Genomic DNA, 15305 nt, shown 5'->3' with positions numbered 1-15305 from the left:
CTAGTGCAAGTGATCAGTAAGGACAGCTGGGGAGATTGCAACATAAGGAGAGCAGCTGAAACCAGCTGAATACTTGTCTTTCAGTGTAATACTAACTTGGAAAGAAAAGTGCAGTTTAGTATTCTCTCAGCCTCCAGAAGGGAGTGAAAAGCATTAGATGGTCTTCTGACAACATGAAGCATAAACAGCCTGAGGAAATAGTGTTGGCTCATCAATATATCTACCAAAGGAAAGTAATGCTGCTGAGCCTGGAGTATTTCAATGGCAGTTCAGCCTACTGATCTAGTTAACAATTTTGTTTCTGTTTGCAGGTTTTGCTGGACTGCGTTCTCAGTAAGGTCACCCCAGTCCAGGGAAGTTTCCACAACACGGTAGAGCGTTTTTTGGGGGAGCACACCATGCAGATACAGTGCAGATCTCAGTATCTCCAGTTATTCAGGTAATGGTTACCAAGCGTGTGTTATTGTTCTGTAAAGGTAGTTAGATTATTCTTAGTGATTAAAAACATGGAGGACTTCATACATCAAAAACCATCTCTGGATTCTCTGAAAGGAAGATGAACCATCATACAGAGACACAGGGAGGAAAGTATGGTAACTCCCCAGCATGTTTCATTCACAGCAGTGAGGTATCAGATGTGAAGAACTGGCAGCATAAACCCAGAGCCTCAACTTGTGGAAGTCTTCAAGAAGTTTTTTGCAATCTAACCATGATCTCTTTGCTCTTCCTCATACAGGTGGGCAGATATACACACCTTCTGCAGGTGTGATGGGCTAAAGTAGTTGGATCCCTCTAAGTAATAAAAATAATAGAACTTCTCATTTTGCTTTCAAATGCTAACTTAAAAATGCAGATATATGAACTGGTGAAAAGTCTCTGCACCATTAGATGCTACTGCTCCTTTATCTTCAAGGTCTTCGATGTTGTATTGTTATGTATGAGGAGTTAAAGAGTGTTAATTACTGCTCATACATAGCAGCAACTGCTGCTTCTTGAATTCCAATAAACCCTTGGATATCAATGTATGAATATTATAGGAGACACTGTCCCACTGAAGTGACGAAAAAGACTGGCAAAAGAGGAAACCATGTGTAGATCAGCAGGCAAATAGGACAAATACACTGCAGAGGGAGCTACCATAACTCTTGTTAACTCTGTCCCTTTTCATCTAGGTCACTTAGGAAAGGCAGAGGCACAACCTCACATCCCCAGCAACAGAGAAGAGTGGCAATTCATGGGGGACAAAACAACTGAGGAAGGCATCTGGCACACAGGGATAGCTACATTATGGGAGGGTGCTCAGAAGCAAACAGAACTTCAGGTGGAAGGAAAAATTTTGGGAACCATTTATAACACAGATTTCAGCAGTGACTGGGAAAGAAGTTCTTATCTATATTGACCTGGGAGGAAGGCAGGGCAGAAGAACCTGACTGAGGTACATTATCTCTCTGTTCTCAGGGAACTAAAGAGAGTGTCCCATATGTAAAAATTAAGAGGCTGAAGTCCCTATTACAAGGATCAAGCAATCAGTTGCCACCTTGATAACTGTTTTAACCTCTACATCCACAATGTCTGCAGCTTTTGCCTTTCCTGCCAGCTCTACTGAGGTATTTTTTCATTTTAACCATGTATCCAAGTGCCTATAGGTACTGAAGCAGGACCACTGTATTTCTGGCTCACTTACTTTGGGAAATGTGGTGGGCTGCCCACTCACCAGAAGAGAGGTCCTCACCACACCTCAGACCAATTCTGACCCATAGCTCAAGTCCTGCTGAACACAGCAATTGCACAGCCAGAGCTTCAAGCCTTTCTCCAGAGAAAGGGCAGTCAGAGACCTCCCCTCCAGCTGCCTTGTACTTATTAGCAGACCACAGGGATGTGGCAGAACAACCATCATGTCAAGGGCCTACTGCTGACTTGGTAGTCTCATGTTCTTCCAAGTCCATCTGTACCATACACTCCTCAAGCACCCAGTACCCCTTTTATCTAAGCACTTATTTTTGGTCCAAAGTAGCCCAAATCCCCATTATTTTTCTTCCAATTGGAGCCCCTGTGTTTCCACCAACGCCCAGCTGTCAAATACCCACACAACCTGTATGATCTCAATGCACACATTCAGTCTCACAAACCCATTTTTAGTGCCACCCACATCCCGGTGACTAAGTACCCCATCCACATACAGCTTTCCTGTCAGATGCCTCTAAGCTCTCCCACTTGTTTGCAGGAGAGGTCAGTCAGGGGCTGTATCTCTTGTACACTTCGCAGGGTCTGATGTCTCCCATCCCTTCCCTACATGTACAATATTTTGAGCAAGATTCACTGATGAAAATCCAAATTTTTATTATAAATTCACTTACATATAGATAGATTTTACTTCATAAACCCAGACAGAACAACCTGAATAGTATTTGACAGTAATTTTTTGGCTTTACCTAGCTAAAAAAAACCATAATCTTTTTTACTGTGGGGGGATGAGGATGTGTGTTGAAGTGATATTTTCCCAAAGTAAGCTTAACAAGTATAGCATTACAGCTCTTCATAAAATTAAATTCTATGGCTGACAGTTTTTCTGCAAGCTCAATGCTTCCTATGATTAAGATCACTTTGCTGGAAGTCAGAAGTTCTATACTAACAAAGTCACAGATGGAAACTGAAGTATAGCACTGAAAAGTATTGATATACACCATTACTAGCTCAGATTAAAACAGCTAACATGTTCTCCCAAAGGTGGATAGGTTATCAACAGCAAGACTGAATAAAAAACAAAACTGCATGTACTTCAAGATACAGTAACAGGAATCCCCAGTCCCAGGTACAAAAATAGCATGCCCAGCCTGAAGTTTGCTACATAAACCCATGACAACATTTACTACAAACTGTGCTTCTGCTAACAAAACCTGTTGAAATTATGATTATGGAAATTCAGGCATAATCATAATTGATGCATGTCTTCATCATAAACTGAGCCCATGCTCATGACAAAACTCCCAACCTTACATTTCCTTTTGGGTCAGCAGGACACGGTCATGCTCTCCTCACTAAAAATTCATTAAATTATTTAAGCTTGGCTAAAGGAGATCTATATCTGTTCAGAGGCTTTTCTTTTACTTGTTTGCTAGCATTATTTATTGATTTATTTACAACTGGATATAGGAGGCGGGGGAACATTTTCCCCTGTTATTTGTCAGCATCTAGTTTTAGCCAGATACAAGTCTGCTGTTGCAAAGCTCCTTGTCTATCAGCAGTGCAGCCCTGCCCTTCTTGCTACACACAGTCCTGTATCAATTTTTCTGAGTATTGGTTTCAGGTGGCTGTCATTAATTGATTAATAAGGGCAGAGGACAAAGCTGATGATGCTAATGACATCAAAGAAATTAGAAAGAGTCTATGACTTCCAATGAAAGGGGAAAAAATTACATATAAGTGAAGATCCATAAAAACAGATATGTTCTTAGACATAATGATCTAAAAAAAAATTTACCTAGAAACACCTTCAGTATCTACAATGCTTAGAGCATTTGCTATAGTACATATCTGCATGCACAAAGGAATGACAGAGATTGTTAAGACAGCTTTACTGTTTTACTTTAAGTAAAACTAGTAAGATAGGGAACAACAAGTCTTCATGTTTAGTCATCTATGATCAGAAGTTGTTCCTAGAACGTTAGAGGTGACTGTTTTCATTAGCACATAATTAATGTCCCTTCTAAATATGTAAATCAGAGACTTTATAGACACCTCTCTCTATCAAAATCATATTCAGCATATTCTAACGTGGGAGACTAGAACCAGCCTATCCTGTCATTTAACCATCAATTAGCCTGATTTTAAAATGCAGAAAATAATCTCTTCTGCCACAGAATTCAGTAGAAAGTGCAAGTTATCAGCATTCAGGAGATCTAAGTTGTTTCTGTTTAGCAACCTACATTAATTTGAAAATGTATAACCTGCTGAGCCCAAACCTTGAGTAAATGACTTGTGACTTGAACAACATCTTCCTGAACATAATTAAGAACATTCACTGGTAACAGAGCACTTAACAAGGCACCAGGGGGCCTATATATAGCCGACAAATAGGAAAATTCAATTATTAAGTTGTAACTTCACACAACCTACAAGCAATAAGCTGCTGGACACAAAGATGAGCCAAAAAGGGAAGAAGGAAGGGAGATTTGCTGCAAGGGAAGGGATTTGGAGAGATTTTGTTATTCATAAACGGATCATAATTTTAAAATCAGGACATCTCTACTCCATCCTCTGAACTCTTCTCTCTTAGGCTTTACTATAACCAAGCCTTCACACCACATTCTTTTCTATACAAAAAGGCAGCAGCCAAAGCAATACCAGCACTAACAATGCACATTTACAGCAGAACGTGAACTGCTGGACATTGTGGTTTGCAGAGCAAAAATACCAAAGGAAGAAATGTACCTGGCAATCAAAACTGCTGATTAACTACTGATTAACTTATAGACAAGTGCAGCCTCCCTTCCAGAAATCAGCAGACTTCCACAAAGGCTTTCAGAAAGTTGAAAAACACACCTCAAGGCATAGAGCAAAAATCAAACCTGTCTCTATCCCCTCAAACACTTCAGGCTCTGATGAAGTCCTCTCCACTCCCACCAATGCAATGCATCAATGATTCTCAATACCGTACATAAATACCATATATTGAAATTCTGCTATAACTGGAGGAGGAAATGAACCTTGCCTTAGTTTTCCCACAGAGAGAAGGAAAACCATAATTCAAATGTTTGAAGTTGCAGGATAAAAGGTATTTCCAAGGGTATATGGACAAATCTGTAATAGAGATTGTTATTGTTTATTCTCATATGCAATGTGGGCAGAAATCAATAATTACAAAGTACACTAAAAATGCCAGCCATGGGAAATTTAATTTGGCAACCAGAAAATGCAACTGTACATTCAGGACAAATCCTACCAGACCCAGCATCTAGCAGTGTCATGCTGAATGCCTTTGTTCTCACTGACACAATTCTTCTGGGGTCCTTAGCGAAGCACAGAAGCAATCCTTCGATTGCTTTCTTTCCTTCCAATCTAACAAGAAGTGTGGCCTACACAGAAATACGATACAGGACAAGTATATGTTGCCTAATATCTTTACTTCAGTTTTCCATCGTGCACCTCTTTTTATTTGTTAAATAGTGCTCCAAAAGTTCATTAACTAATACTTGTAAAAAGTTTTGAAGATGAACATTAGTAGATAGTGATGACTGTTACTATCCAAGAAAAAAGCAGGGGTCACCAAGTGCTGCGTAGATTTATTCTGCATGATAAAAACTTTACAAATTTTTTCCCATCTCTCTAAAAATTCTCCCAAATCATGAAAAGATGTTGCAGGAAGGATATACTATTTGTCAAGCTCAATGCCATTTACTGGTACCAAAACATAATACCAAATATGGTTGTGGGGAAGAAAATGTTTTAAAAATAAAAAGTTTTTCTTCTATTTAAGTCCAGCACAAAATTTCTACTGAAAGTGTATGTTTTGAAAATACTGATGGATAGAAACACATCAATCATATATTGGACTGAGGTTTGTGTTTGGTTCTACCAGTGTGTTAATTCTGTTCACGGGTGACATGCAGACGTATCTCTGCCTCTATAACAAAACTGAAACAGGTTTGCAGTAGTTGTTACTTTATTGCAACATAAAAAAAGACAATAAAGCAACACATCTGTTGAGAAAACATACAGGAAAATGTTCATGCTGCTGCAAAGACCCAAACCATCCAAGTGCAGGATGATTTCTCACTGCAGTAAGACCACGTGGATGGACATGCAAAGAACATCCTAATTTAAGCTGATCTGTAGGCAGGCAGCTCTTCTCCAACAGCAAGGACTGAGGATTTATCACAATTCCCTGTCTGTTCTTTAAACAGAGGGTAAAATGGTACAGAAACCTGAAAATGCATCTCCTAGCAATGGCAGCTAATTACCATTCAGGCTCCGGCTCCTATCCCAGCTGCTCAAGGATAATTACCCCTAATGAAAGTGGTGGTGCAGGCTTCTTGGCTCTGCTAAGTTGTCTTAGAATAACAGACGGCCAAAGATGTTTGGCATTCAGTACACCTTGCCACAGAGGAACACTATTGATCCACGTGCCATGGCATCATATTCAGACTGAAAAATTCATTTGTGAAAAACATATGATACACTCAAAAGCAGAGGAAAACATCACTCCCCAAGACCAGACAGCTCCTGTGTGCCAAGACTGTCTGAAATGCAGCCTGCCCTGGACGGCACAGCTCCTTAACACAAAGCCATTTGAGGTGACAAATGAGTAATGCTCTTGTTTACAGAGCAGTTAGGACAGATGAGGGTGCTAACAGACAAAGCAGGCTCAGGTGTGGTTGAGGCAGACCCTGGTCTCTTTGGCCACTTTGGCCACTTTGGCTGTTACTGTTGTACTGTACAAAACATTTCTCAACATGGTAAAAACATGTTTTCGTCCACAGAGTTTATTCCAGCTCACATTCCCCTTCAGCTCTATATTTGCTCTTTCCACAAAACATCCAGTGAGCATCCTATCACTAGTTGTGTTCCCCAGGGATCAGTGTCAGGCCAGTCCTGTTCAATGTCTTTACTGATTAACTGGTTGAGGGGATCGAGTGTACCCTTAGCAAATTCGTGGACTGTACCAAGTTGGGCAGGAAGTGTTGATCTGCTGGAGTGTAGGAAGGCTCTGCAGGGGGATCTGGACAGGCTGGATTGATGGGCTGGGGCCAATGGCAGGAGGTTCAACAAGGCCCAGTGTCAGGTCCTGCCCTTGGGTCACAACAACCCCAGGCAGCGCTACAGGCTGGGGCAGAGTGGCTGGAAAGCTGCCTGGTGGAAAAGGACCTGGGTGTGCTGGTTGACAGCAGCTGAACATGAGCCAGTGTGTGCCCAGGTGGCCAAGAAGGCCAGCAACATTCTGGCTTGGATCTGGAATAGTGTGTCCAGCAGGACCAGGGAAGTCATTCTACCCTTGTACTCTGCAGTGGTGAGGCCACATCTCAAATGGTGTGTCAGTTCTGGGCCTCTCACTACCAGAAAGACACTGAGGTGCTGGAGTGAGTCCAGAGAAGGGCAACGGAGCTGGTGAAGGGTCTGAAACACAGGTCCTACAAGGAGTGCTGAGTGAGCTGGGGGTGTTTAGTCTGGAGAAAAAGAGGCTCAGGGGAGACCTTATTGCTCTTTACAGCTACCTGAAAGGAGGCTGTTGCCAGGTGAGGATTGGTCTCCTCTCCCAGGCAACTACTTACAGGACAAGAGGGCATAGCCTCAAGCTGTGCCAGGAGAGGTTCAGACTGGATATCAGAAGGAATTTCTTCATGGAAAGGGTTGCTAAATATTGGAATGGACTGTCCAGGGAGGTGGTGGAGTCACTATCCCTGGGGGTGTTCAAGAAACAACCAGATGTGACACACACGTGGCAAGGTGGTGATCAGTCAAAGGTTGGACTCTATGATCTCAGAGGTTTATTCCAAACTAAATGATTCTGTGATTCTGTCTTACAGTTTCAGCTCTAGAAAAACAGTATCAATATTTCATCATCAAGGTATTTTCCTCTGATGGCTTTTCCTTACATGTGCTACACGGCAAATGGCTGCATAATCTTTGCCTGTGGTTTTGAGAAGGAATGATTCTCATTAGGTCTAGCAGAAACAGTAGAAAAATAATGCTGCTCGTCCTTTTCTACACAGCCATAAACAACACAGATAAACCAATGTCAAGATGCAACTTTGCATGACAGAGCTGGAAACTGAAAGGGAACATTTCCAGAACATTTTTGCAGGGAGAGAGCAGTCTCGGGAATTAACAGAAAAGAGCAAATATTATACGATTTCATCTTACTTTGAGTTTTTCAAATAAATGTACCCTTTTTTTCTTTTTTTTTAACCTTGAAAATATATATTAGTGACTGCAATACCAGGACAGAGCAGAATGACACAGAAATGAAGATACAGAGACAAGGGAGAAAGATATACTCTTAGACAAAATGTGAAGCACACAGGATCGTCAATAACATGAATTGATGAGCTGGAGAGATATGAAAAAACTCTTCCAAAGAATAGAAGAAATAACGAGTTCTCTGACAGCAAGAAGACTTTTTGATTTTCCAAGGAAGTGGTCATCAAGATGAGAGCACAGGAAGCTGGGAAAAGTGATAGAGAAAAATACGAACTGAGAATGTGGAAGATTTGGGGAACCTCTCCAGCTTTTTTATTTTTTTGAATGTGAAAACCATCAAGTCCTATTGTTATTGAGATGAAATGACATTTTTGCCTTTAAGTATGAAAAAGGAAAGGAACGAGGGAAGGAATAAGTACTATGATGAACAGCTATGAACATAAAGTCAATAAAAACAATGGTTGAGAGAATATCCAATCAATACACAAACTAATGTTATAAATAATATTTTGGACATAATGCTAATTTTTTTTTCAGTTTGCATATGGCAAGCCTCAGTAATGCTGAAATTTATATCTATTTGGCAGTTACATATTACTGGCCATTTTCTATCCCTGTCTTTGGAAAAATCAAGTACTTCCTAGCAGTAGAGACTATAGGAGTCACACAGTTCTTTTGATGCAACACTGCGTGTTTTGCATTCTCCCTGTGTTTGGTTGACAGTTACATTCAGAATTTGCCTAGAGGGATGCCTAACTTGATGGTCCTTAATTCCACAGAATTTGAACACCACATTACTAACTTTTACTTACACTTCACAAATACTGAGAAATATAATGTGAGACTCCAGAGACTGTAGGTTCCTACCACAGCTGAATTTTAACATCTTAAATTATAAGTACACACTGTCACTTACAGATTTAAAGAATACATAAGTGATTTGCAATTAAAGTTAAATAAAAGCCTTCTGTGCTAAGGTCCAGGACAAAGATGGAAAAAAAATCAGAAGCATTCTTGGTGCTCCTTCCAGTATCTTAGTAGTAAGTGGTCTCAAAGCACTGGATGACTTCATTAAGAAGTGGCATGGTTAAACTGCAAAGCATTTCACTATACATAGAGCATCTGCAGACAGTGCTGTACAACAGAAAGTAATTTAAGTCTTAACTCCATAGATCCCTGATATGGTAGGTTTGTCTTTGCTGAAATTTAGGAAATTATGTGAATGTTATTCCAAATCCCACACCTGTGCTTCAGACAAACACCTTGTGCTTAGAGCATTTCAGGAGGTGCACACAAACACAGCCCTATTTAGAAACAACTTACTCTGCATTGATAGTACTCACACTAAGTCTTTTTCTTTTTCTTAACAAAGCTGTCAACTGGCTGATAAAACTTTCTTTGCTGTCCCTTGGAGATTACCACTTTATCTAAGATTCTTCCCAATTACAGCAAAAAAGAACTCTCCAAGTCCTCACACTTTCGCTCCATCCACGTAGCATGAGGCCCCAGCTCTGGTTAGGAAGGGAAGAGGATCTTTACGCTTGCAGGTTCTGCACACAGGGTGATATGTGACATTGCCACCTAGTTCTCAATAAAGATCACCCACTCCACTGCACTCAATTTGCTTCCCATCAGCTGTAACAAATGTTACTTATTCCTCTACTCTAGGGGAGAAAAAACAACCTTAACTAAATTGGGGCTACAGGTAGGAAGCCATGAACTCCAAATAACAAACACACCAAATTACTTTTCTTTTAACCTTGTTCCCCCCTACAGCCCTACCACAAAGCCTGGTGATCTGAGAAGTGAGATGTAACCTGCAAATTTCTGCACCATGCAGCTGGCAGTGAATCCTCCCTTGAAGCCCTTATGTAGGTACTTACTGCTTCAGTCACAGCCTCATCTGATCTGAATGGCAAGGGATGTAAATTAAAGGATCAACAGCATTCAAAATTACAGTCTTCTGTGTCAGCTAAGTGTAAGGCAAAGCAATAGCTCCAGTCCACTTCAATTAGTTTAATTCCCATTTGGAGTGCATCCACCCTCCATCTCAGTGAACAGCTCTGTTGCCTTGTCTCTCTGCCAGACTACTTGGCCTTCTTACGTGATGATATACATGGAGAAGGATGATTTCTAGGACACAAACCACAAGGTACACAGTTTATTTTACTACAAAAAAGTCATGGCTTTGTCAAGGATTCTGAACTCCCCCACACAAGTAGGTTTGTCCTGTTTCATAACAATGCCTGGGCCTAATTTAACACATCACTTTAATTATTGCTAAAAATCAAATAAGCAGCACATTATTTCTGTCTCCTGGGAGGAGTGCAATTTACTTCTCCAAAAATAATATAATTCACAGCAAAATTGAAGTCCCAATGTGTATAATAATTTTCTAAAACATACCCACCACTGTCAATCAACCAAAGTCTATCTAAACCATTCTCTAATGCACCAGATAATTTAAACACTAAAATAAGCCTTTAAAATCCCATAGAATAAATACAATACCTCATCCAAGACAAAGTGATTATCATTTTCATTCCACTCCTTAGACAGTTCCTAATAGGGCCTACTCTCCTAACGTGTCTGCAACATCCATTAAGGATAATGGGAACAATGCACACGAATCAAGTGGGAGACTACAATTCACGTTTTCTGGTAGGGACCAGACGGTGACCTCCCTTGCCACACAAGTCTAGAATAGTTCAGCAGAGCAGTTACTCCACACCTTGGCAAATGAAAGCAGACCAGAATCTTGCCCTAGATTGCTAGTATTTACACAAAACTAATGAAATCAAGTATTTAAGGAAATAGCTTGAAAGAAACCTTGGAAATCTTCATGCAATACAGAAAAAAAAAAGGAAAATATTGTGACTAGATGAAGAAAATGGAATACAAATCTACTGCAAGTTTATATACTAATAGACAGACATATTTATAGATAACTATAAAATAGGTGTGAGTTACTCCACAGCTGCTGGAGGTGTCATTCTCCTTAGTGTTCTCAATTGCAGTATCAATTTAAGTCAACCTAATCTTTTGTAATAGATGCTGTTTCCGAAGTTAAAACACACAGCCCCCTGGGACACAAGCACTGGACAAATGCTACCTGTAAGCTGCAGACTCTCCAGTACAATTGTATACCTGAACCCAGCACTGTGTCATTATTATAACCCATCCATAACCCAGAGATACCAAGCAGAAATACACCAGCCTAATTGACAAGGTACTCTTCAGCTGTAGAGATGGCTTATACAGAATCCCATTACACTCAGGGCAGGGAAATTATATAAGGAGCAAGAAATCTTCATGTGGTATGGGGGAAACTATTCTTTTTCACAGACTGAGCTATTCCTATCACCTTTCATTTATTTAACACAGAAACTGGTACCAGAACTAGCAGACTGTGATGAGATGTTTCATTTGTGGAGCCATGGTGTTAGCAATGGTTCATTGAGATTATTTCTCATAAACTACCACTAAAGTACTCTTTGTAATCATCTGGAGCAATTAAGCATAAATTAAGTTACGTACAGTGTACCAAAGTAAGTTATGTACTCTACCAAAAATGACATTGGGAAAAACGTTTGCCTATATTAACTCTGCTGACCCCTGTGACTTTACATAAGGAAGAATCTGGGGCTAACCAAAAATATGACTTGATCAGCAACTTGGAGCTAGGGAAAAAAAAAAAAATTAATCCTATTTAATTTAAAATACATTTATGAAAGGCATTCATCCTAATCCAGAATCTTTTAAATTATTTACTGAATATCAAAATATCTTGAATTAGAAAAGCCACTTTTAAAACCTTCCCAAATTGAAACAAAGGCATTACTACACATCTGGCAAAGTTCTGCTAGAAATGCTGTTGTCCTGCTGCAAACAGCCCCTTCTGCTGAACAGCAAGGAAGAGAATTTGGTCTTTTTTTAAAAACTCTGTACAGATTATAAGAAAGTTTGTTTCCAAATGTTGAGGGTTTACATACATGTGCCTCCACTGTACATTAATATATGCTCTAAACCATCTGTAGAAAACTGAACACCAGAAGAATCACATATTTCAGTGTAAAAATTAAATGAATACATGGAATCATTTCTCTGTCTTCCTTGTCTGTGTTTCCCTGTGTCTATGTTGTCTATGTCTATATTCAAAAGGGATGAGTGCCATAATTTTGAAATGCATACATAGTATTTTAAAAATAAAGAACAAATGTTTTCTAAAAATGTAAGTTAAGTATTTCTGATACTTCTTTTTTGATGCTTTTTTTTTAAGATTCCATTAAAAATACCGTATTTAAAATAAGTTTTCTCTTTCACTTCAAGAGAAGAGCAGATAAAACTAAAAGTCTATTTAGTTTGATCTAAAAACAGCACAAGATAAACAATATACCTCTACAAACCAAAAAAAACAAATGTATGTCTAGTAAGTTAAATATCATAAGCACTAGAGAAAAAGCCAAAGTGGTTTCCCCTTTAAACAGAGAAACATTTTCTGGTCCTATACCAGCATAGTCAATGGAAATCTGTCCAGTAGTACTAAGCTTATAGTCTTTACAGTCTGCAAGATAATAAAAATACTTATCTTCAGTCATCAGCATTTTGTTTAAATCCACAAATAATTAAGTACTTTTGTACAGTCAAAAGCACTTGTCAAAAAACTATTATAATCACCAATTATCCTTTTAAGAAATTATACTGTATCAGCTAGAAAGCCTTTTCCCTTCTGTAAGAGCAGCTTCACATGCCCTGTCAAGTTACAGGAATCACATTTAAGTGCTTACATGTAAGTGGATCTTACTGTTCCAGGGAGCAATCTACAAAATCCTCACTTTCATGAGTAGGTTTCATGAAGTATTTTCATGTCTTTAGGCTCTCTATTTTACTCTCATTTTGATTACAGCTGCTGATATGTTTGTGTATTAAATGTATAGGGCTCAGATCATCAGAAAAAAAACAGAGTATGAATTTTGCTTTGTTCAAGAAGTGTTTGTTGTGAGCTGCAGAGATTTGCACCCAGAGTTTTATATTGTTGAGAAGATTCTGTGTGTTTCACAAAAACCTGGGTAATAGGTTGATAACAGCCTGCAATGCCAGTTTGATAACTGATGAGAAAAGATAGTGTGTTCAGAATCAAATACCATCCCTAGAGATTTCCCATAGCATGTATAGAGTAATTTGAGACAGTCATCATGATTTCTTCAGCTATTTTCCATCCCTCCTAAAAAGAACAGGATTGACAGATGTGAACATTTAACACACTTCAGCTTTTCCTTATGACCTCTGATACAGCCACCCCCTGTTCTTTATTACTCTAGTATGTGCAAAAACTGTGTGTTGACTGAAAATCATTTGTGGTGGCTTAATTCATGGATGGATTCTATTCTATCCTACTCTGAGCTGTTCTATATCCACAAATAGCTGAAGACATTCAACACCTTTTACCTCTCACTGATTTACCTCCAAAGAGAAGCTACCCAGGGACTGCCAATAAAAGGTTCTTGCTTCTCTCTGATTTATTCACTTGCTAGAAAGGCATATCAAGTTTCTAAACACTCAAACACAGGAGTTCCAACAACACAGAGAAAATAAATTCCATCTCTGACCTTTTTTAAACTGCTCTTATAGCATCATTCTGTAAGACTGAATTTATTATTCTACTCAATATATTCCATTCAATGGCTGCAAGACATTAGCTAGGATTAAAATCAGGTCAACAGCACTAAGAATAAATAGCACTTTAACCTGAAGAATACAAAGGCACCAAAACACCCCAAAATGGTCATAACTGATCTGTTTGCTCTAGGATTCAATATTCTTCATGGCAAACTGATGGTCCTCGTGCAGTTTTTATGAAGAGTGACAATGAACACCATTTAAAAGATCAATATTTATAGAAGGACATGATGCGGTCAGGCCAGGCTTTCAAGGTGGAAATGACATTACTGTTATTTATGACATGATAATACCCAGGGCCTCTGGGTATAGTATGACATGATAATAACCTGGGCACTACTGTGTTAATTATTTTACAAAGAATGGGAGCTAAATGGAGCCATCACATGGAAAAATATGTTAAATATATAGGTAGATATAGATACAGAATGGGCCAGAACCCCAGGGTCACAGCATCTCACATGAGAATTTGAGTCCATACAGTTGATCAATTTATTTACTGATCTGCCCAGAACACTAAACACCTCTTTTAAATAAGTTCCTTTTTAAATTAGTTCCTCCTTTGCAGGTAGTAGATCTGTACGTTAGCTGTACATCACACCATCCAGGCAAGTAGGGATGTCACAGAGCTGCACCTAAAACCTTAATCAATGATGACAGAAGTAGAGTATTTCCAGTTAGGTTCATCTCCAGTCAAGGTGGCTGAACAATACAAGATCTGTAACACTCTTTCCCCTTCCCCACCTACTCTCTAAATATGGATATTACATATTGATACCCGAATTACAGATGCATGCACATCCCAACTCATTATCTGGATATGTTATTTGCTATTTCAGCAGAAAATCCTCTATCGCTCTGCTTGCCAATGGAGTTAGATGAAGACCTCCTGACCTGGAGCACGAGGTCTCCAGTACGTGCTGAAGAACTGAATCTGCCTGCTAGTAGCTCAAGCAGCCCTAAGCGCTTGGTGGGTGAAGCACTGTGGCAGGAAAAGCAGCACACTGCTGGCGTCGAGTCCCGCGATCGGGACTCGGGGGTTCCTTTGGGATGGGCGCGGGTTCCTTTGGGATTGGGCGCGGGTTCCTTTGGGATGGGCGCGGGTTCCTTTGGGATGGGCGCGGGGTCCTTGGGGCTCTGGGAAAGCGCCGAACCCGGCCGCATCTCCCGGCGCCCTCTGCTGGCGCCGCGCGCGAACAACGAGGCGCTGCTGGAGGCCGGCCCAGCTCCCGGCCCAGCTCCCGGCCCAGCTCCCGGCTCAGCTCCCGGCCCAGCTCCCGGCCCAGCTCCCGGCCCAGCTCCCGGCTCAGCTCCCGGCCCAGCTCCCTGCCCAGCTCCGCGCCGCCCTGGCAGGTGGAGAGGCCGGTCCTCTTCTCATTGAAGAGCTGCGATAATCGTCAAGTTGCACACCTGAGGTTATCCAGTGACAGGTATGTTAGCTTGGGACAGACAGCAGATATTCAGGTGTATTTTGGGGTGAGCTGTGCATGTACTACGCTTCTAAGTTTAACAATCGTGCTGACCCTGTTTTCAGCAAATACATGGCTCCTTCTCTGTCGCATTTTTCTTGGACTTCAGTATAATATTAGTGATGAAAACCAACACTAGGGAGGCAGTCTGGTCTAGCGGCCAGGTAAACTTGCCCTGGAGCCTGGGTTCTGTTGGCTGTGCCCCTGCCCCATGCAGGTGACTGCTGACGTGCATTATTT

General features: G+C 40.4%; 1 protein-coding gene and 1 long non-coding RNA gene across 6 annotated transcripts in view; one reads left to right on the top strand and one right to left on the bottom strand.

Annotated features, from left to right (window-relative positions):
* SORCS2 (sortilin related VPS10 domain containing receptor 2) overlaps window positions 1–15305 on the bottom strand; it is a 539351-nt gene that overhangs the window by 403954 nt on the left and 120092 nt on the right. The gene's annotated exons all lie outside the window — the stretch shown is intronic.
* On the top strand, window positions 316–2567 carry LOC138109989 (uncharacterized). The gene is made up of 2 exons (XR_011150756.1): window positions 316–439; window positions 1173–2567. It is a non-coding gene; the product is annotated as an uncharacterized lncRNA (long non-coding RNA).

This window comes from Aphelocoma coerulescens, chromosome 4 (genome assembly GCF_041296385.1).
Source record: "Aphelocoma coerulescens isolate FSJ_1873_10779 chromosome 4, UR_Acoe_1.0, whole genome shotgun sequence".
NCBI lineage: Eukaryota > Metazoa > Chordata > Aves > Passeriformes > Corvidae > Aphelocoma > Aphelocoma coerulescens.
The sequence above is the reverse complement of the archived record's forward strand: the minus strand, read 5'-3'. Positions and strand labels throughout refer to the sequence as shown.